At 47.4% G+C, this 21,598-nt stretch overlaps 1 long non-coding RNA gene and 1 pseudogene across 4 annotated transcripts in view; both read left to right on the forward strand.

The window, feature by feature from the left end:
* LOC118664364 overlaps positions 1-17,796 on the forward strand; it is a 37,274-nt gene extending 19,478 nt beyond the window's left edge. The window contains exons 1-4 of one of the 4 annotated variants that reach the window (XR_004970307.1): positions 4,068-5,142; positions 5,402-5,517; positions 6,021-6,149; positions 16,999-17,796. This is a non-coding gene — a long non-coding RNA (uncharacterized LOC118664364). Of the gene's footprint in view, positions 1-4,067; positions 5,143-5,401; positions 5,518-6,020; positions 6,150-6,999; positions 9,183-16,998 lie in introns of those variants that run through there. The other 3 variants (XR_004970306.1, XR_004970308.1, XR_004970305.1) reach the window with 3 other exon arrangements.
* LOC118665537 lies at positions 255-352 on the forward strand (annotated as a pseudogene).
* Positions 17,797-21,598: the final 3,802 nt, after the last annotated feature.

The following is a 21,598-nucleotide window of genomic DNA, read 5'->3' on the forward strand; positions in this document are numbered from 1 at the left end:
TATTTCTTAATTCATTAAATGGAGACAGAAATCCTTTGCATAATTTCCAGCCCAGCTCTGTCTCCTGGGTGCCAGAACCATCTATTCATCTACATGTGGATATCTCACAGGCACCTCCAATCCCACATGTCTAACATGGATTTATTGTTTCCCCCCCCAAGCCCGTTTCTCTTCCTGTATTTTACCTTGGAAAATGGCAGTAGTAGTGGTGAATGTGGGACCTTGGTTCTTGAGTTTGGTTAAGAAATAATTCAGTGTCGCTTCAGCAGCACATATACTAAAATTGGAATGATAGAAAAGACTAGCATGGTCCCTGTGCAAGGATGGCACACAAATTCATGAAGCATTCTGTGCCGAGCCAGCTCAGCCAAGGGTTCGAAAGCCTGAGTGAGGGCGACAAAAGGATGAAGAAATGACAGACAAAGAGAATAAGCTGGGTCTAGGTGAATCTTCCTGTGCCTGGCTGAGGTCACAGAGAGAGATCCAGAGGCAAGCTGAGCCTTTATTTTATAGCAAGAGGTAAACAAGGTAGTGGTCACCATAGTTACAATGTTCTTGTGAGTTTCACTTCTTTTGGCAGCACTTGCTACATCTCCCTCAGCCCATTAGCTACCTAGGAAGGATCTAGGGAGCGTCTTAAGGTCAAGCCTAATTATGCTAAGAGGACTGTGCCCTCTAAGCTGGGACTTGTTTGTGGCTTTGCCAACAGGTCAGTCCGAGGCTTAACCCTATAGCCGTGCCCTACAGCATTCCATATATATATATATATATATATATATATATATATATATATATATATTTTTTAATAATTCAGAGTCAAGAGCGCTAATGCAAGAAGTTTACTTAGGAAGTCACAGAGTAGAAGAAATGAGCCAGCTAGACTGCATGGGCTCAGGAAACAAGTTACAGAGGCAAAAGAAGGGCCCTTAGAGCTTAGGAGAAGGAAAGCAAAAGTATGTGCCTGAGAAAGAAGGTACAGGCATGTGGGAGAGATAAAGGAGGCGGGGGTGGGGGTGGGGGTGGGGGGTGGGGAGAATGGGTCCTATATCTAAAGGGTTTTTATCTGTTTTCTAAAGGTGGGGATTTTAGGGGTGGTCTCAGGGGAGAATCTCAATATAATATTCATCAGCTTTCCAGGTCACTACTGATTGGTCAGCATTAGGATAGGGAGTCACTAGTCATTGCATCTGGTCCTGATGTCAGCCAAGGCCTTGCTTCATCCAGATTTGCTGCCTTTCTGGACCTGGAGCTGAAACACAACTGAGGCCTAGATGTTATTTCTAGTTTCACCAACACTCGGTCTCTATGGTCAACAGACCCAAGGTTTTGTTTCTAAGATTATTTGATGCTGGTCAGGATCTCATGGTCCTGAGGGCTTATTGCTCAAGGGAGTGGTCATGTAAGGGCTTTGTAGGGAGTCCTATGGAGTTATTCTCCGACACCTTGTTTGTCCTCTAGGAGGCTCCAAACCACATGACTAATGACACACTAGGGGAGGAAAGGTCCTAGCCTATAATAGTTGTTTTCTCTAGTTTTTCCCATTGCTAGGCACCTGGCACATTATGTCCTGGTGACGTTCTGTACCTGGCCTATATATAGTTCCTGCTCTGCTCATTCCTGTCTAACTGCCTACTCCATCAGCAGCACCAGAATTCAGGATGTCATTCTCCATTTAACCCCTTACTGATTAGTTGGTAGGCCCTGCTGAATAAGGGATAGATGGGAGGAAACATGAAAATAAACCAGATTGTCTTCAAGGAGCTTATCTTGGGAGAGGGTTTGAGGAACATCAATCAGGTGAGGAGGGAGGGTCACCATAAGCAAAGGACAGCTAGGAGGCTGTGGGAGTTGAGGTGAAGGGGAGATTAGTTTTAGCGGGAGCTTGGCAGAGAAGAGGTGGCATTTGATCTGGATCTGGAGGGCAGTGTAGGATTTGGACATGCTGGGAAAAGGAATTCCAGACATGAAGGCACAGTGGGGGAAAGGCCCAGGGATGTTCAAGGAGGAGTTGAGCCTGTGGGAGAGGGAAGGAGGGTGATAGTGGGAGACAGAAGAGGAAAGAAAGGCTGCCGTGGGCCTGGGGAAGGCTTTGACCTCCTAACTGCAGAGCCCAGGGCCAGAGCGGCCACAGGTCTGAGAAGCAGGGCACAGAGAATTTCAAGGACATCGTTTCCACTCTTTGGGGCTGTTCGTATGGAAAATAATAAATAATAAATAAGTAATTACACAAAAATGAACTCTGTTTCATGTACTCACAGCTGTAAACCTACTTTTGCCCCCACTCTATATGTTTAATTCATTTCATGAGCCTCAGTGAGCACTACTCTGTGACAGCCTCCCAGTCATGTGGTGAGCAAGACAGGCCCTGCCCCCATAGAGACTCTAGTGGTACAGACAGACAATTACACATTTTCTTAAAGGCAGCCTTCCTCGTTGTGTAAGCTTCAGGCTTGGACTTGCCTGGAACTTGGATGTGCCTGGAGCTATGAGATCGAGCAGTGATTTCCAGCTGGTCTGCAGGCAAGAATTTTTAAGACATGTAATACCTGACTTTTTAGTCAGGGGCACTGGCCCCTTTTCCCTTACATTGTCTAATAAAATAAATGACAACAGCCAACACAACAAGAGCTCTCTGGTGTGAAAGAATCAAAACTATGCCTATGTGTTTTTTTTTTTTTTATCAGATCAGCAAAAGATGCAATGTTTTTTGGCATGTAGATAACAGCCCAGTTATTTTTCCCTCATATAGATAACCAACTACATCAACACCATTCACCGGAGAGGCCATTCTCTCTTCCCGGGTATGCAAGGCTGGTGATGTAGGGTGGGGCAGGGTATTTAGACAGAAGGATAGGGAAGCCCTCTCTGAGGAGGGGACATTTGAGCAGAGAGCTGAATGACACGAGGGATGCTCATCTGGGGGATGCTTCCGCTAGGCGGAGGGAGAAAGAAGTGCCAATGCCCGAGGTGGAGTGGCTCAGTGTCCGAGGAGCAGCCGGAGGTCAGTGCAGGGGGCTGGGCGAGGAGGCTGGGATGCGAGGCAGCACTGGCCATTGGTGTGCATGCATCACAGCAACGCAGACTTCTAACTTTTTCAGGTCTAATTTTACAGGCCAGATTATTAAGAAACTTGCAGGACATAGTAAGTAAGGCCTTTGAACTTTGTTCTAAATGGGATTGCAGCCATTGGAGGGCTTTGAGCAGGGGATGACACAAGCAGATTCATGTTCTACCGTGACCCCGCTGGCTGCTGCATGGAGACTGAACTGTAAGGGGCTAGAGGTCAGCTAGAAGGAGAGAGGTTATGGCGTTTGGATCATGGTGATAGGCACAGGGAGGGAAGTTGTCAGATTCAGAGTGCATTTCAAAGGCTGAGTCACAAGAATTTGCTGATGGATTGGATGTGAAAGAAAGAGAGAAATAAACTAAGTTTTCCTCACCATTCCCTTCATTCTCTATTTCTGAAACTCCAACTGGGTGTTTATCAGATCCTCTTAATCCATCTGCCATTTCTCTCTTTTTTTAAATCCTCACCTGAGGATATGTGTCCATTAATTTTTTAGAGAGAGAGGAAGGGGGAGGGTGAGAAAGAGAGAGAGAGGAACATTGATGTGAGAAAGAAACCTTGATTAGTTGCCTCTGGTATACACCCTGAGGCCCTGACCAGGGATCAAAATCCCAACCTAGGTATGCGGCCTGACGGGGAATCAAACCCCACCCTGGCCAGGGCCCCATGTGCCATCTTAAGTAATCTTTCATGCCTTTGATCATTTCGTGCCCTGGCTGCATTCTTTCTAATTCCCTCTCTGCCTGTGACCAGGGTAGAGACTTTTGTGAGTATTGAGTTTTTAAATTTAATGACTATATTTCCAAGATTAAAAAATTTTCTCATGTCTACCTGTTGTTTTGTTTCTTTTGAAAATGTTATTGAGAGGTCACTGTTGACCTCTCTAGGACTGATCCTCTATGGGTGGTCCTCCCAGAAAAGGAGTGGGCTTCCTGCAGGGACCCACAGGAGCGGTGCCCATCAGGCCTGGACCGGGCCGATGCTGCCCCAGCCACAGGTCCCTGCCGCTAGGTTGCTAGGTCATATACTTGCAACCACCCAGCTTGGACCCCAGCCTTGTTCATACCCAGGAGTACTGGTGTACCTCCCACCAAGGACATGGATGCCAGGTTCTGCCACATCCTTCTGCCGTGACACACATCGCAGCCTCTGGTTGTCCCAGAAAGAAGCTGGTGTATACCTAGTCAATAGCTTCAAGGCCCCTCGGTCTGAGAGTCACTGTCCCTCTGATGTCTGATGTCTGGCTGCTGTACCTCTGGGTGCTTCCCTAGGAGAAAAGGGTCATGGGGGCCTTCACATGCCCCCTTGTTCCTCTCTGAGAGCTCCCAGTGGGTGCTGATCTTTGGGCCTCTGCATGTGCTGCTTGGCCATTGCCCTAGTTTGCATGGCAGACGTTATGCCTTCATTTCTCTCTGGAACATCCTCACTGTACTTCTGTATATCTATTATGCTGCTTCCTAGAATTAATGTCATCTGGATTGCTTCATGTTCAGATTGCGAATGTTTTTGTCTGTTATGCTTTGCCCTTGATTTCTTCATGTGTTTTGTAATTTTAAATATGCAGGTTCATTTTGAATGGGATGATTTTGGATTTTTTTTTTTCTTCCCGTATGTCCAACTCCACCTGCCTAGGGTTGCTCCTCTTGGCCCCCTGAACCCTTTGCTTGGAAACAGTCCTTATGCTGTTGGTTGGTGGCTGGTGATTGGAGATAATGTATCTCTCGGTTTCCCCTTTTTATATTTTTCCTGCCGTTGCAATGTGTTTGGAGCAGCGGGGTGCAACAAAACCAGACCCATTGTGCTATCCTGACCTAACAGATAGTCTTTTAATCCAGGGTGGGCACTTAACTCTCAAGCTGTGGCTCTGAAAACCTCATTGATAAGGCTTCTTCCAGAGCAACCACGATCTCTGGTGGCAGGTAGGGGTATGGCTGGCAAAGAGCCACCCAGAGGGCCAGGGGCATGACCACTTGTCTCCTTCTGTGGACTCAGGGCTGGAAGCAATCTGAGACCACGAGACCAACCTCCCACACAGTACGGTGTCTCATTTCCAACACACCCAGGAGATGGTCAAGGTCAGTTCCCTGTCCAGCAACCCACTCCATGTCTGGACAGCTGTTTTTAAGGGGCCTTTCTTGTATTGAGCAATTAAGTTTCTCCCTGTAGTTCTCACCCACGGCCCCCCTCCCTGTTTCTCTCAGCTGTTTGAGGGCAGCATTAGACTTCTCTTCTTCTGGCTCCCTTCTTCCACCTCCCCATCCAGTCGGCTGCTTTGTTCTGCATGAACTCTGGGATATCACGAGAACTTTGTAAACACGGCTTTATTTTGATCAGGGTGGAGAAGGACTCCATTTGGTTCCTGAGAGGGTGCTGCCTCCTCAGGTCTCTAAGCGGAAGAAGAGGAACAGGTCCCTTCACATCTTCTGGTCTCAGCTTAAGAATTCTCCCTGGTAGGTTACCGGGTGCTGCAAGTTTCACACGGAAGCATCTCCCTCTAGTGGCAACAAGGGTATATTTCAAGATGTTTTTCTCCCTTCCCGAGCTCTTTGCTCCAGAATTTCATTACAGCTCAAGAAGGTCACCCCAATAAATTAAGAAAGAAAAAAAGAAAAAAGAAGCTCCACTGAGAAGTAGGTGGGAGAGCTGTAAATTGCAAAGCTCCCCATCTGGCTTTCTGATTAAAATGAATTGGTTTTGCAGTGGTGAATGGTGAGAGAGAGAGAGAGAGAGAGAGAGAGCGAGAGTGCGAGCGAGCGAGCTTGGCTTCAATTTCCATGTTTCTCATAAGTTTTCCAAGCTAAAATGTGCAAATGGTTATACACATGTCAATTCGTCTTGTTCCCAGAAACGCCAGGATAGTTGTTCTTTTAGGTGGTTCCCTTATTAATTGGCTCCTTTTATTATTTTCTCTGTCCGTCTCTACTTGCTAACCGATTGAGTGGCGTTCTTTCAGTTGCAGTAAACAGACTTTTTCAGACCAGTGGAGGGAAGTTAGGAGGAAGTGGCACAACCGGGAGAAAGAACGCCCACAGAGGTCACACTGGAGCAGGAGCCCAGATCTTGTCTGGTTGTCCCCAACAAGGTACCCGCCTTCTCCCTGCAGGTCCCCATTCTCTGCTTGCTGCTGACCAGCTCCCTTGCCTGGAATTCCCATTTGCCTTTTCTCTCTGTCACAGCTTCTGCTGATTCATAATTTAGATTTATCCTTAGCTCATTGTGGTCCCTCTGGCACCTCTCGACTCTCTTCACCTCAAGACATATCAGCGTTGGCGCCTGCCACCAACTGCCTTATTTGTTGTGAGTGGCATTTCCCAGTTCTGTTTCCTGAGACAGAAATCGAACACCACCCCCACCTCCTTTTTAAAAAAATGTTAGGCCACATTAACAGTCTCTGGCCAGCCAGTGAATTGGCCCTTTGGGGTCTGCTTCCTGTTGCAGTCATCTGGGCAGGGGAGAGAGCACAGGCCCAGGGCAGGCAGCTCCCATTGGAAGGGCAGGGGAGTGTGGCTCACCATAGGGCTGTCCCACTGGAAGCTCCTGGGTAGTGGCTGTGAGTGGAGCCTTGCGGGGAGCTGGGTGCTTTGGTCTGCAGTGCAGGGGGCTGGCAGCTCCCACAGAATGGAAGCTTCAGGACATCTCTTGGTGGGATCCATCCTTTCCATCTGTCCTGCTCGTTCCCATTCCCATTGTGTGGCCAGTGTTGAGGGCCGGGGGGCAGGGGGACACAGAGAATGGTGTGTGTGTCCCTGGGGTGGCACCGCTAGGAATTACCTTGTGGGCTGGTTGACTGGTTGCTGATGGGGGACTATGTCACCTTAGGTCAGGGGAGATCGGGGTTGGGGGTGGCACCCTGCTGCTGGTTGATAGAACAAATTTGATCGAATTTAGAAAAAGGTACCATTTTCTCAAGACACTTCATTGGCATTTTCCAGAAAACTGACATAGCAACCGGACAGACCTGTGATGCCTCGGAGGGAGAGGAGCCCTCGGGAGCGGTGCAGCACAGAGCTTGCTGCCTCAGCTGCCTCTCAGCCTGCCAGCTCGAGAGGTGTCCTTGCAAGACTGCATGTGGCCGTGGAATAGTGGCTCTCCCACTCAGGGGACATAAATGCATGGGTTTGGGAATATGGAAAACTTTCGGGGGGAGAGCGGAAGAAGATGAGCATTTGTTGAGAACTTCCCACATGCTAGGTGCTACGTATACTGTTTGACATACAGTATTCGCAATTTTGCATCAAATCTGTGTTGTGACTATCGTTACTTCCATGTTACACCGAAGGACACGGGCTCAGAGGCGCAGCCAGGGCTGCTGCAAGTGCGACGTGTGCATTGCTCCAAGAGGTGCTCTTTGCTTTGTGGTTATAGTGGCCAGAGGTGGGGCCAGTAAGTCCCTTTCCCAGGCCACACAGCAAGAGAAGGCAGAGCTGGGATTGGAGGCCATGCTCTTTCTGCTGCACCAATCTTTGGAGACCCCACAGCAACTGAACTACTTTCCCCCCTCTCCTTAGAGAAAGTTCCATTTGTGTATTCTGAAATCAAATGCAGGTGCATGGAGTTTTATCCAAAATGACAGTGACCTCTCAGAAGGAAAAGTGAGAATCTGCTACGTGTGACACCCGCTGCTGTCCCAGGTGTCGGGCTATTATCAGTGAGACACAGAGTCCACGGAAGTCTGGCCTGGACTGTGACCCGAACCAGGTGGCTTTGGTTGGGATGACGTCAATCTGAAGACTGAGTTCAACGCTCAGTTAGAGATGTCCTACCCACAGAAGTTTGGTTTCAGGTTTGGCATGGGACCTACCGAGCATCTCAATTTTTAAAAGCTCCCTGGTGATGCTAATGACAGCCAGGGCCGAGAAGCCCTCAGCAATCAGCCCTTCCTCCTGGGGAGGGAGGGGAAGCCGGAGGAGGCAGGTGGCTCGCTCAGCACCCAGCTGGTTAGTGTGGCTACTGAGAGCGTGATTCCCATTGGATCCTCTGTTGTGCCTCAGAGGGGCAGGAAAAGGTGAAGCAGGGGAAGGAGAAAGAGGTGGATAACTGTTGGAAGAGAGAGAGATGCCATGCGTGTCTCTTAGGGTAGGTGGTGGGGGCAGTGAGGAGGCAGCTAGTTGTTCCCTGGGCCTGCTCAGCACGCGCTTACCCACCACGCCACAGTGAGCTGATCCCTGGAGGATATCACTGTTGTGAGCAGAAACCAGATATGACTCAGGCCAGGAAATTGCCTGCTCCTGTTACTAGTGCGGGTGAGAGGCAAAGCTGTTGTAAGACAAACACCTAAGAATACAGCGGCTTAAAGAACCTCATGGCGGGCGGGGCCCGGAAGGAGGTTTGTTTCTCTCATTCAGCAGTGTGGTGAGTAGCTGAGCTCATTTGTCCACAAGGGCAAGCGGGTCCCAGCACCGCCCCGGCATCAAACCGCCGACTAAGTGGGGCCCGGAAAGAATATGCGGGCACTTAGGTGACAGAGGCCACTTCTGCTCATTTCCCAGCGATGAAAACGGAGTCCCCTGGAAGCAAGGGGCACTGAGGAATGAGGCCCTTCCTGGCAGCCAGTGCCCAGCCACAGCTGTTCCTCTCGAAGGAGAAGACAGATTTTGGAAGCCCTCAAAGGAACTTGCTCCTGGTGCCTCTCCACCCATTCTTCCAGTCAAGAAGCATTTTGAGCACCGCCTGGAGTTGGCCAGGCCTGGGAGTGGGCACAGAGCAGGGTGCTTTAGGACAGGGAACACTCCCCAGAGGCTGTTTGGACTGAGTTGTGAAGATGAATAGGCATGCGAAGAAGGGAATGCCAGGCAGGAGACAGCTAGCTGTGCAAAGGTTGGGAGGTGGATGGGATGAGGGAAGGGTTGAATGTGACAAAGTGCCTGGTGGTGGCCAGAGAGAACGGTGGGGCCAGACCGTGCAGACTCTCTCATGAAGCTAGAACATCTGCATGTGAAAGGAAACTTTGGGGGGATTGACCCCGAAATTTTAACCTTCATTGAAAAGAAAGTTACATCTCCTAGGACAATGCAAACGAAGGAGAAAATAAACAAATGGGACTATATCAAAATAAAAAAGCTTCTGCACAGCAACAAAACAAAACAAAAACAAACAACAACAAAAAACCCATCAACAAAACAACTAGAGACCGCACTACATGGGAGAACATATTTGCCAATGACACATCCAATAAGGGGTTAATCTCCAAAATATATAAGGAACTCATACAACTTATCAAAAGGAAAACAAACAGTTCAATCAAAAAATGGACAAAGGGCCTAAATAGACACTTCTCTAAAGAGGACATACAGAAGGCCAAGAGACATATGAAAAAATGCTGTCACTGATCATCTGAGAGATGCAAATCAAAACGACAATGAGGTACCATCTCACACCTGTCAGAATGGCTATCATCAACAAATCAACCAACGACAGGTGCTGGCGAGGTTGTGGAGAAAAGGGAACCCACATGCACTGCTGGTGGGAATGCAGACTGGTGCAGCCACTATGGAAGACAGTATGGAGTCTCCTCAAGAAATTAAACATGAAACTTTGCCATGGAGAGCGCCTCCTTTGTTCCTACGTGCTGCTGTTTCCTCATGTCAGTAATTTTTGAGGAAGGCGAGTTGCTGTCGGGAGGCTGGGGTGGCTGCTGCATGTGGAGGTGCTGTCACAGCCAGGAGGGAGCAATCCCGGACCGATGCAGAGCTCAGGGATTCCCGGGCCCCAGGGCAGAGATAGTGAAGCTGAGTCTGAACAGTTTCTTCTAAACAGTCTCGCAGGCTCAGAGCTGAAGAAGTGACAGTAGCCTGTGGGCAAGTCTTTCCCAGGACCGTTCTCTTGCGGGCTGTGATTTTAGCAGGCCACCTGACCAGGGCAGGGCCCTCAGGATGCACATTGGGCTAGGTGACCTCCAAGGTCTTTTTCAGGATCCTCTGGATGCTGACAGCACAGAGACTAGAATTATGGTGACTGTGTCTTCCCAACCAAATGTTAGGACACGTGGCCTGGCAATTCAGGAACTCATTCATCACAAAGATTTAGTAAACTCCTACTATGTGTCAGGCGTGGTGCTGAAGGGACAGCAGTGAAATAAGTCATGGCTCCCACCTCAAAGCAGCTCCCAGTCTGGTTGGGGAGACACCCACACATATAATTATCATGCAGTGTGTGGTGAGAAGCAGAATCCTGTTGTATGTGCACAGAGGAGACGTACCCAGCCCCGACTCTGGGGCTAGGGAGGAGGAACCAAGGGACTTGAGGCTTAGAGAATGAGCAGGGGTTCGCTGGGCCAGGCAAAGGGAGTGCAAAGATGGAGCGAGGACAGGCGGATGGTTTTTCTGCCTGACCCACCAGGTTAAGGTAAGGCCTAAAGGCAAGCCATATGAAGAGGGGACAATGACAAAGCACAGGTCCCTTGACTTCATGGCCCAAATTCAAATGAAGGAGAAGGGCCCTCTCCTTCATATGAGGGTCTCAAACTCAGTGTCCAGCCACCCAAAGTCTGACCTGTGTGACCCCTTCAGAGTTCCTCCCGGGCGTCATGGCAACCTAAAACTCCCTGGGGCTGCAGGTGAGAACCCCTGCTTCATTGGAGGACTGTGAAACGTGGGCCCCTTAATACCCAGTGCAGTGCTGAGAGCAGGAGGTGGTGGGCAGCCTGTGTGTGTGTGATCCTACCCGTTGGGGCGATCAGCAGGGACTTGGCAGTGAGAGGTGTCATTAAGTTTACAGCTGGCACAGGCCAGGCCAGGCCAGAAGACATGTCTCAGGAGGCCCCTCTGTGCCTGGCTGGAGGCGTCCGGGAGGCAGGGCCTTCCCAGGGAGGACACCGCTGCTGGTTCTGCTGGAGGTGGGCCGCGGGGCCTCCAGAAAGTGAATTCCAATCTGGCCATTTCCTCTTCTAAGACTGGGAATCAGCCCGCAGGCTCTGTTTCCTGGTTGCTGCTGGCCTCAGCCTCCTGAGCAGATAATGAAAGTCCGTGGAAGGCACAGAGGTTTTCCGAAAAGCAGCCTTGGGGTCAGCCGGACCGGAATTTAAACCTTAGCCCTGCCATCACCAGGTGTGCAGTCCTGAATGCTTAGCTTCTCTGAATTTTGATTTCCTCACCCATGAAATGAGGTTAATCATATCTATTTTTAAACAGCTGTTGAGAGAAGCAAAGGGACTAACATGTAAAGCTCATTCTTCATACCTTTAGTTCTCTGGTAGCGGCTGCATTCATCCATCCATCAACAGTTATTGATTGCTACTTATTGCTAAGCATTTTCTCAACCTCTGTGCTGAGGGGTCCCGGGCCCGCAGTGAATTCACAGGGCGCCACGGGATGTATTAAATGTTTAAGCCACTCTTGACATCTGTCCGACTCTAAGCAGACTATAACTCGCTGGGGATAGTCCGCATTTTCACCATTAGATTGCCGACCGTGCTTTCTGATGACATCATATCTGTGGGAAGCTGGCTTTGTTCGGTCGCTGTAATAAACATCAGGTACCTGTAATAAACAAGTACCTGTAATAAACATCAGGTACTTGGGAAAATCAATATACAATAGGAAATGAGGGTGGTGGTGTCTACTCTGAGTCCCAGGTTTGAGATGCTGTGCAGTATCCAACCAGCACACACTTCCCATTAGTAAGTAGTTGTGGTTATTTAAGAATAAATTAGAAATATCCCCCTCCCCCATTTATATGTATTATTTTTTTGTAATAGTCACTCAGTTATTAGGACCTAAATGCTTGTTACATTACTTGGGCTTTAATGAACAGAACCGGTAGATATTTCTTTTGGCCCAGGAGGCTGTGACAAGAATTCCGGAGCCCCTAAGGCACTCTGAGAGGAGCAGGCTGGGAACCCTCGGTGGGCTGGGGATGAGCTCCGGGTGAAATCATTCCCGGTGAAATCTTTCATTTCCAAGCGCTGGGCCCACTCTGGGTGTTTGTCTTTACAGACTCAGGAGCGTCTGTGTGCGCGCGGGTAACGCTGCGGATTCTGCAGATTTTCTAACTGGTGGTCCCGCCTGCCTGACCTGAGCGTCACCTGGGGAACTTTGCAAATCAGCTTCCTGTCTCCCCCTGGAGATTCTAATTCAGTGGGTCTGACAAAGGAATCTGAGTTTAAAAATCTCTGCTCTAACTCTCATTCCTTTAGGCGGCCAGGATGGCCCAGATTTGGGGGGCCCGGTTGTTAACCCGGGGATAGCAGGGGAGGGGGGGCGGGACAGGCTGTGGTCCGGGAACTGTGCGTTTCGGGATCTCCAAGTGGGTAAGGGGCGCGGGCACCTGCCGCCGCACTCGTGCCCACGTCCATTCGGGGTGCGCAGCGGGAGTGGCCCGGAAGGAAGCCCCGGCGCGGGGAGGGTCACCCGCACCCCTGCCCGGGCCCTGTGATCGCGTACCTCCCCCGGCCAAAAGCCCACAGACCCCCAGCCGCCTGGGGAGGGCTTGGGGCGGGGCGCGAGGTGGGCGTGGGAGACGACTGAGTGCAGCCGAAGCGGCGGCCGAGAGGTGGCAGCAGCGGCCCGCCGGCAGCCCCGAGCCCGGGCGGGCGGGGGTGCAGGGCGGCTCGGACCGGCTCAGAGGCTGGTGGGGGGCGGGGACCCCGAGGGAGGAGCCGCGGAGCGCGACAGACACCCAGGGGCTCTAGGGACGCTCCGACACCGCCCAGGGATGGGCTGGTCTGGGGGTTGGGCCGTCTCCTTGGCGAGCTACGCCCGGTTTGTTCTCTGCACACGATTTTGGGGGAGCAAGACGCTGAGCTCGGTAACACCCAGCCGAGCCGAGGCCTTCGGTACCCACCGGAACCATGGTCTCAATGTGGTGCGATGTGGAGAGTTAGTTTTTATTTTTTGGTTGGTGGGTGAGGGTGCGGGGATTAAAAATAGCTCCCTTGGTGGTGTCTGAAATTCTATTGAAGATGCGTTCTTTTGTCTTTTTTGGGGGGTGGGTGGTGTTATATTTTTTTAAATTTAATTTAATTTTTTCCATCACCATGTATCCCCTCTATGCCTCTTCCACCCCCACCTGCTTTCATTTGCCTTAAGTACTGTCCCCTCTTCAAGGCCCTGGGAAGGAGCAATGCATTAGGACTTAAACTCTGTAGAGTAAATCAATGACTTAATCTAATCTTCCTTTCTGGCAAGAGAAAGGGTAGGTAGCTCAAGAAACACAGAGCACGGAAAGCACATTAATTGGTGCTTGCTGATGGAGCCTGGGGGACCAGGGCCCTCCTGGGGAATGTCTCAGACGGCCGCCTTAGGGAAAAAGCAGCCAGCCAGCTGTGACTGTTCTAGGGAGGACTACGGAGGGGCTGTTCAGTGCACTGCAGCACTGTTATTATTATACTAGAGGCTCGATGCATGAAATTCATGCAAGGGGCTTGGCCCTCGCAGCCCCTCGCAGCCCCGGATTCATCTGGAAAGTCATCTGGTCATTCTGCTGTTCGGTCTAATTAGCATATTAGCTCTTTATTATATAGGACTAGAGGCCTAGTGCATGGGTGGGGTCCCTTGGCCTGGACTGCCATGTGCCTATGGGGAGGATGGGATGGGTGGGGGGGGGGGGATGGGGCCGGGGGAGGGGGCGGGAAGGGGAGGCAGTCAGCAGCGGTGGGTGGGGGAGGAGGGACCGGGAGGGACTGTGGGAGGCTGGCTGTGGGAGTGCACTGACCACCAGGGGGCAGCTCCTGCATTAAGCCTCTGCTCCCTGGTGGTCAGTGCATTGTCATAGGGACTGGTCCACGGGTCCTAATGGTTGCTTAGGCTTTTATATATGTAGACAAGAGTATTAATACTTAAATAAGTTATAAAATTTACCCCCTTGCCTTCTACGTTCTCTCTTTGAATTAGGGACGTGGTATGGCGTGATAAACTTTTGAGTCAGGCATTCCTGGCATGGAGATCCTCCCTGCCACCCGGGTGGTTACTGGCTGTGTAATTGTGGAAAACACTACTTCGGAGCCTGTTTTCTCATCTGTAAAAATGGGAAAACGGTAGCTACTTGTGTGAATGTTAAACAGTGGATGGAAAACACCTGGTATATGCACTGACTTCGAGTCCAAGTGCTGTGTGATTAATGACAGTTACTGCGGAGAGCGTCCCTGTGATATGAATTTTTGTGTCTTTCTTTCTTGGTGACACCAGGGATGCTGTTGAACAAGGCCAGTCTGTAAACAAGAACTCTGCATCCTTTCCTTCCAGACTGTAGGGATCTTACACCAAGGAATAGAAAATACTCGTATGCAGTAAGGTCCAAACGTAATCTGAAGACTTCTCCCAGGAATTTAACATTTGTTTATTCTTGTAACAAACTAAAAGCTATCCTGTGTGTTGGCTATAGGTCTTCACACTAAATACCTTGAGACAGCTGGAGGGGGTCAGTGGGGGGAAAAGGAGACATATGTAATACTTTCAACAATAAAGAGTTATTAAAAAAATGAATGCCTCGAGACAGGGGTGAAGTTCTGTTTATCTTTTTAAAGTCAGCCCCCCTACTCTCATGTGTAATGGGTTTCTTTACTTTAAAAAATATTTTTTATTGATTTTTAGAGAGAGAGAAAGGGAGAGGGACACACATAGAGAAGCACTGATGTGAGAGCAGAACACTGATCTGCTGCCTCCTGCTCACCAACCACCTGAGGGGATTGAACCCCAGCCTGTGCCCGGACTGGGAATGGGACCGGTATCTTTTTGGTGTATGGGATGATGCTCTACCAACTGAGCCGCACTGGCCAGGGCTGTAATGGATTTCTAAAAAAAATGTTTGTGAACACCTGTCCATATTTCTCTAATTGGTAAAGTCAAGAATAAAATGGTGTTTTTAGGTTCAAAACTGTGTGGAATGAAGACTTTTGTATACTTTTATTTCCCTCTTTTTTCCTTCTTATCTGAAAGTTGTCTAGTATATGGGTTTGGGATCTGGGTTATTATTAAGTTATTTTTTTGATGTTGTATGTCTCCTGGTTCTTTTTTTTTTTTTTTTTTTTAACACATTTTGTCTTTTTAACTATTAAACAATTTAAACAATTATTTTATACCTTTCTCTGTGTCTAATTGGTTTCAGGGCTCACTGCTAGTCCTTTGATATTTTGAGTTTCCCCATTTTGAGATCTAATTTTAAATAATCACTTGGGCAGTTGAATATATTTTTAAATGAAGAATACAAGAGTGGCAGACATTTTGAGCTCTTTTAAAAAAAAATAAAAATAAAAATATTTTTATTGTTTTCAGAGAGGAAGGGAGAGGGAGAGAGAGAGAGAGAGATAGAAACATTAATGATGAGAGAGAATCATTGATTGGCTGCCTCCTGCAGGCCCCACACAGGTCCCACACTGGGGATCGAGCCTGCATCCTGGCAATGTGCTCTGGCCAGGAACCGTGGCCTCCTGGTTCATAGGTCGATGCTCAACCGCTGAGCCACACCAGCCAGCTTGAGCTCCTTCTGCTGTCTCCTCTCAAAAACTAAAACTTACCTGTTAGTAAAATACTTGAGTCTAAATCTTTTCCATGTGAAAAGTCTGCATATATTGCTCTATGGTTGTAGAGGAAAAGACCAAGGTCAGCCTGTTTTTTATCCATTTATAGATAATCCATCTCCTTTATTTCTTTTGGTCTGGATATATACATAAAACACATTATTTATTTATAATCTAAAAACCTGTGAAGATATTTCTGGGTATGTGTCCTTCTTAGTTATGTTTACCTGGAACTCATTAGTGAACCCATTTCATTCACTTCAAATTCCCTTCTGCCCATCCCTTTTTGGAAAGTTTTCTTTAATTTAACTTCAGTGATTGCTTCTCTTTTGATCATTCTGGATTCTTCTTCAGAAACATAATTCTTACACTGGATCTCTAGTCCTTGTCTTTCATAGCTGTCATCTTTTTAAATTACTGTATTTTAGTGAATCTAAGACAGTATTGATTATATGTAAGAAGCACTATTGTTTTATGTGTAACCAAGTAAGAAAAATGCTGCTAATTAAACTATGCTATCGTGCCATGAGTAGAGTCCTGTGAAATTGGTAAGTTGATCACACCAGCTTCTTTCTTGTTTTAAATGTATCTATTTTGAGAGATTTGGCAGTTTCTCCTGCTATCAACTGCATTGTTTGGCATGTGACAAGCAATCCTTTTTGCACACATATCAGTTACAAAACATAACACAACTTCTACTTAAGTATAACTTCTTTTTCCTTTCTTGGGATCTGTAAAGCACTTGTTTTCTTTTTTTCTAAAAAATAAAATAAAAATTCAGTCATTCTCCAATAACAGATATTTGTGTCAATAATAAAAAATTGCATCCCGCTGCTTGAATTCCACGCCTTTCTGCATACACAGAGCTTCTTGTTTCAATGCCAAATCACATGTAATCTTTTAAAAGATGTTTGCAATGGCAATTAAGCTCACATGTAATCGCTTACAACATGAACAGCTGAGCCCAGGTTCCCCATGCTCAGGCTTGACAACCCACCAGGACAGCTCTCTGGTCCACAGTGATTGTGAGATGCCACTGACTGTAAGGCTTATCTTGATTTCCAAAGTGTTAACATGTGGAAAAATGGGTGTCTTACAATAGCTAAAATATGATAGTTTCAATTCTTGTTCTCTTTCTTGGCAGCTTGAAAGTGTTTCTCAAGGTTTCCATCCATAATTACTTGTTTGATTTTTCTGCCACGTCAATTCAACTCATTTATTGCTTCCGATATATGGCTCTTAATTGTTGTTTAATAATTTTATCTTCTTGGAAATTTTAAAAAATCAAAATCAGCTTCCTTTCCATGTTTCCTGGGAGACCAACATTGTTCTTCATAGTCCCGAAGCCCCTTGATATTTACCCAGTAATTGAGTTCTAGTCAGTGGAATGGGAATCTGAGTGATGTCTGTGACTTACAAGACTTCCCCAGAACAGCATTCAATGAGCTCTCCTCCATTCTCTTTGCCCCCATTCTAGCTGAGGGCCAGGAGATGACAACAACAACCTTGGAGGCCACGTGATGAAGATGGCAGAACTTTGCTTTCCCTGGATGCCCAATGGTGAAGAGCTGCTCTTGGGTTATTTTGTCAGTGACAGATCAACTTGTATTCTATTTCTTCCAATATACAAGTGCTGGGTGTATTTGTACAGCAGCTGAAATTACTGTAATAATACAGATTCGGAAACCATCATGTATCTTTTCTAAAATATTCTCACAAAATTCTTGCAAAATGCCTATGAGAACCGCCCTGGATTTTACTTTCTTAGTTGTTTATTGATGCTACAAAAAAAGAGACTAACTTGGATAATGAAATGTAACTTGATCAATGAAATTATCTCAAATGAGATAATAAAGTTATTATTAGATTTTAACATTCCCATAATTTCTGCTAAAAAAATAAAGTTTCAGAATACTATCTTTCCCCATTGGGTGTGTAGTGTTCTTTTGCTCAGACATTTGATAAAGGAAGAACTCTCACAAGCAAGGGGTTGAAACCCGGGTGGATAATAACTGACTATTGTTTAATGTTGTTTCTAAGGAACTATTTTTAAAAACTCCACTTCTTAAATGAACTTCTCTATCTGTGTCCTGAAAGTTCTATCTCACTGTTTATTTTAAAAGAATGACAGTGAGGCTTAGCATAAACAAAGAAGCTCTCCCTATCACGTTTTCGTTGGAAATTAAAATGTCATCCCAAGTAGCAGTCTTTGAAGCTTATCCTGGTATCAGTTTATCTCAGCTTGTTTTCCATATAGTTTTCAGTTTCAACTTCATAGGACCACATAATGTTGTTTTTTTTTATATTATAGATGTCAATTTCCTAAAATTTTCTTCTGGTTTCTATAGCAAATCTTCTTCAGAGGTGTGTTCTTTATTTTAGTCTTCTGGGTAATGCTCCTTTTCCTGTGTGTAACATTGTTTTTCTGTAGATCCCATGAGGGTTCCCTCACCCCCTCACTTTATTTACCTTTAAGCAAGTGGAGCTCTCTGGAGACTTGGTGTGTGCTAACGGAGAGGAAGTATGGATTGCCATTGGTTTTGCTCACTGTCCTATTCTTTAGGTCTGTAGCTGGAGGGCCAGTTGAGGTGCACAGATCTTCAGCAGTTCCCAGAATTGATAGGATTCATCTTGTGTAGCCCTACTGAACGGATGTGGGATCTCCTACCTGTTCTCTGTCACACAGAACTGACGGAGTAGGTGAAATCTTGACTCTCTTGTACCAACTGCCTCTGTCCTGCCTGTGAAGCATCACCTGTGGAAAAAGTATCTTCCAAAATGTGATGTGCCATCGCCAGTTCTCTTCCACTTCCTGCTTCATGGTTTTCCAGGACTAGGAGCTCTGAAGCTGTTAGGAGCCAGACCCTTCATTTACTCTTGTCCTCTGCTCCCCTCTGAAAGAAACATTCATTGTAAACAAAGGCCCGGTCAGGACTTACATGGGACTTTGCTTCTCCATGTGCATGGGGTAAAGGGGATGCCTCACAGCTCCTGAGCCCTCCTCTTCTTCATTTGAGTAAGTCAGCTCAGATGGATGGATGCCTCTCATTGGCTGGGTGTATATATGTATCTGAAGATACAAGCATGTCTGCTGGTTCCATCTAAGGAATGGGAGGCAGTTCTCAGAGAAAGAGGCTCACTGTGACCTGGGCAGACTCCCTAAATGTGTTTACCATCCCCAGCCTTTGGGACAAAGCCCATTAGGTCATGTCCTGAGGGGAGTGGGAGTGCCTGCCAAGATCGTCCTCTGGGCTTATGAGTGACTTGGGTGGAATGGAGACCAGTCTTCCCATTGAGCTGAGGGTCTTGGGGGGCTCTTGTGAGGAGCTGCTGAGTAATTTTTAAGTCGGCACACCTGCATCTCCAGCTGTTTCCCGTTACATTTTCCTTGGTGTTGGTCCCACTTTCCTCTAATCAGAAAGACGCTTTAATATGAAATCCACATTTTGCAAACCTTCTTTTTGGCAGTGACTTTATTTGGAAACTAACTCTCCCGTTGATTCTAAAACAGGCCCAGTCACAACTGGACATGGCACACTTGCCACCATTGCTTTTCTTAATTTGGAGGTAGAAATGGAAACATGTTTCTCATGGACACATTCAGTGGAATTTAGCTGAAGTTGGCAGTGTGGAAGAGATTGGCCTAGGAGCCAGAGGTCCTGGATTTTATTTTTCTTTTTAAAAAATATATCTTTTATTGGTTTCAGAGACTAAGGGAGAGGAAGAGAGAGACAGAAACATCAATGATGAGAGAAAATCACTGACCAGCTGCCTCCTGCACACCCCACACTGGGGATCTAGCCTGCAACCCAGGCATGTGCCCCGACCAGGGATTGAATCGTGACTGCTAGGTTCATAGGTCCACGCCCAACCACTGAACCATGCCAACTGGGCTGGATTTTATTCTTGACACTGCCTTTTACATAAAACTTCAAGACTTTGGGCAATTTTATCAATGCACCCAAATCTCAGTTTTTGAATTTATAAAATGGGGATAATAACACTTAACCATCTATCAAGTGCTTTAAATATAATAAAATCTCTCTAAATATAAGGCATATTTATTGCATGACATTGGATGGACTATTCATAACTTTCCAACAATATTTCAACGGTTAGGAGAGATTTGTAGTGTGACATCGGGAGGAGAGGTAGGAACTTAGAGTGTTAACTCATCTAATGGTAGAGGTAAGTCTGAGGCAGAGCTGGGGCTAAGCATAACATTCTGGACCTGATCCTCACCCACCTGAGGTCTTACACTCAAACACAGATCTCCTCCGCATCCCTTTTCTTTCTAGCAAAACTTCTAGGAAGTTCTGCAGCTGAGTCATCCTGATCTGGGCGCCAGGAAGAGACTGCAAGTTGAGGTTGAAGCAGCGCTCCCCCAGCACATGATGAGCACACGTATGTGTGCATCCTGGACAAGACTTTGGAGCTGTAAGTGCTCACTGGTTGTCAGAGTGTAAGCCTGGGGGTCATATCTGGTTGTCTTTTCTCCTCTTCCTTTATTGAGCCACATGCTTGGGTAGTGAGGGACTCAGTAACACCGAGTGAGGCAAAACCAGTGGACAGTTTTCTCTTTCTGTGCCTTCTAGGGACTTTGTGAGGATGAATCAGGGTAATATGAAGTGACAAAACCAAGAGAAATGAGGCCTCACTTCCTTCGGTTTGAGCTGTGGAGGAAATGTGACATGAAAAGCGGAATGAGTAAGTCCCTCATCATAGCACTTGACAGTTTGCGAGGGCATCATGGTTCCTGAATCACAGGCCCTTGCAAACAGCCTCAGGGACTGGGTGCTGTTATTGCCACTGCTCTACAGTTGAGGACTCTGGAGTTCAGAGACCTGAGGTCCCATGCCCAAGGTTACATGGTCAGTAAATACTGTCAAAATTGGGACCTGATTCTGGATTTCTTCCTCTTGACAACCATACTCTCATGCCCACCTGGGGAGTTTTAAAACGCTGATTCCTGCGTCCTGCCCCCATAGATTCTGAGTTATCTGGCATTGGCCCTGGCTGTGACTTTTAAAAGCTCGATATCCAGTCAAGGTGGCGATCCCCTGCTCTGTGCTTCCCCCAGTGCAGTGATGAACACCAGCTACCTTCCAGTGCTTCTCAAGCTTTCATGTGAATAGGAAACACCTGTGAGTATTGTTTAGCATCAGATTCTGGTTCAGGAGCACTGGGAGGGCCTGCAGTTCTGCATTTACAATGAGCTCCTGAGTGATGGTCTGGTCCCAGAACCACACGTTGAATAGCAAGGTAATCTGACCAGCATACCTCCCTAATCCCAACCAGGCAGGGCTCTGAGTGTCACCGCCCAGTTCCCCACCTTGCTGTTGGCCAGTTGGACTCGTGGTCCCCTGCTCCCCAACCTAGCTGGTAGACTCCGTCAGTTCGTGGGATTGTACTCAGCTGTGTTGCTCCTTCCCTCAGGGTCTGCAGCAATGGATCTTGGATGGGCTTCCTTCCTGCACCTGCTCCTGGTTCTAGGCCAGGGGTGGGCAAACTTTTTGACTCAAGGGCCACAATGGGTTCTTAAACTGGACCGGAGGGCCGGAACAAAAGCATGGATGGTTTGTGTGAACTAATATAAATTCAAAGTAAACATCATTACATAAAAGGGTACGGTCTTTTTTTTTTTTTTTTTTTAGTTTTATTCATTTCAAACGGGCCGGATGCGGCCCGCGGGCCGTAGTTTGCCCACGGCTGTTCTAGGCTCTGGTGCCTCCTAGTTGCTTCATTCATTGACATCAGCCCATTCCTAATGTGTGAAAAAGGAGGAGGGAGTCCATGCTGTGAAGACCAGAAAGCCTGGTGTTTGGGATCAGAAACTGAGAGGTTTACGATGAGATTCCACGAGAAGATGTAGGTAGGGTGCCCACATCTGAGACTGGTTTGTTCAATTAACAATAATTATATTAGTAAGGAGGTTGGCACTAAACATTTACTGACTGTCCGGTGTATGCCATACCCTATGCAAGGTGATTTGTAGATATCATTTTGTGTGAGCCTCAGAACAACCCTGCAAGGTACCTGTTAGGTCGGAGAGAGCCCAGGATCGGATACATGTGATG

This window comes from Myotis myotis, unplaced genomic scaffold, assembly GCF_014108235.1.
Source record: "Myotis myotis isolate mMyoMyo1 unplaced genomic scaffold, mMyoMyo1.p scaffold_m19_p_10, whole genome shotgun sequence".
NCBI classification, from domain to species: Eukaryota; Metazoa; Chordata; class Mammalia; order Chiroptera; family Vespertilionidae; genus Myotis; species Myotis myotis.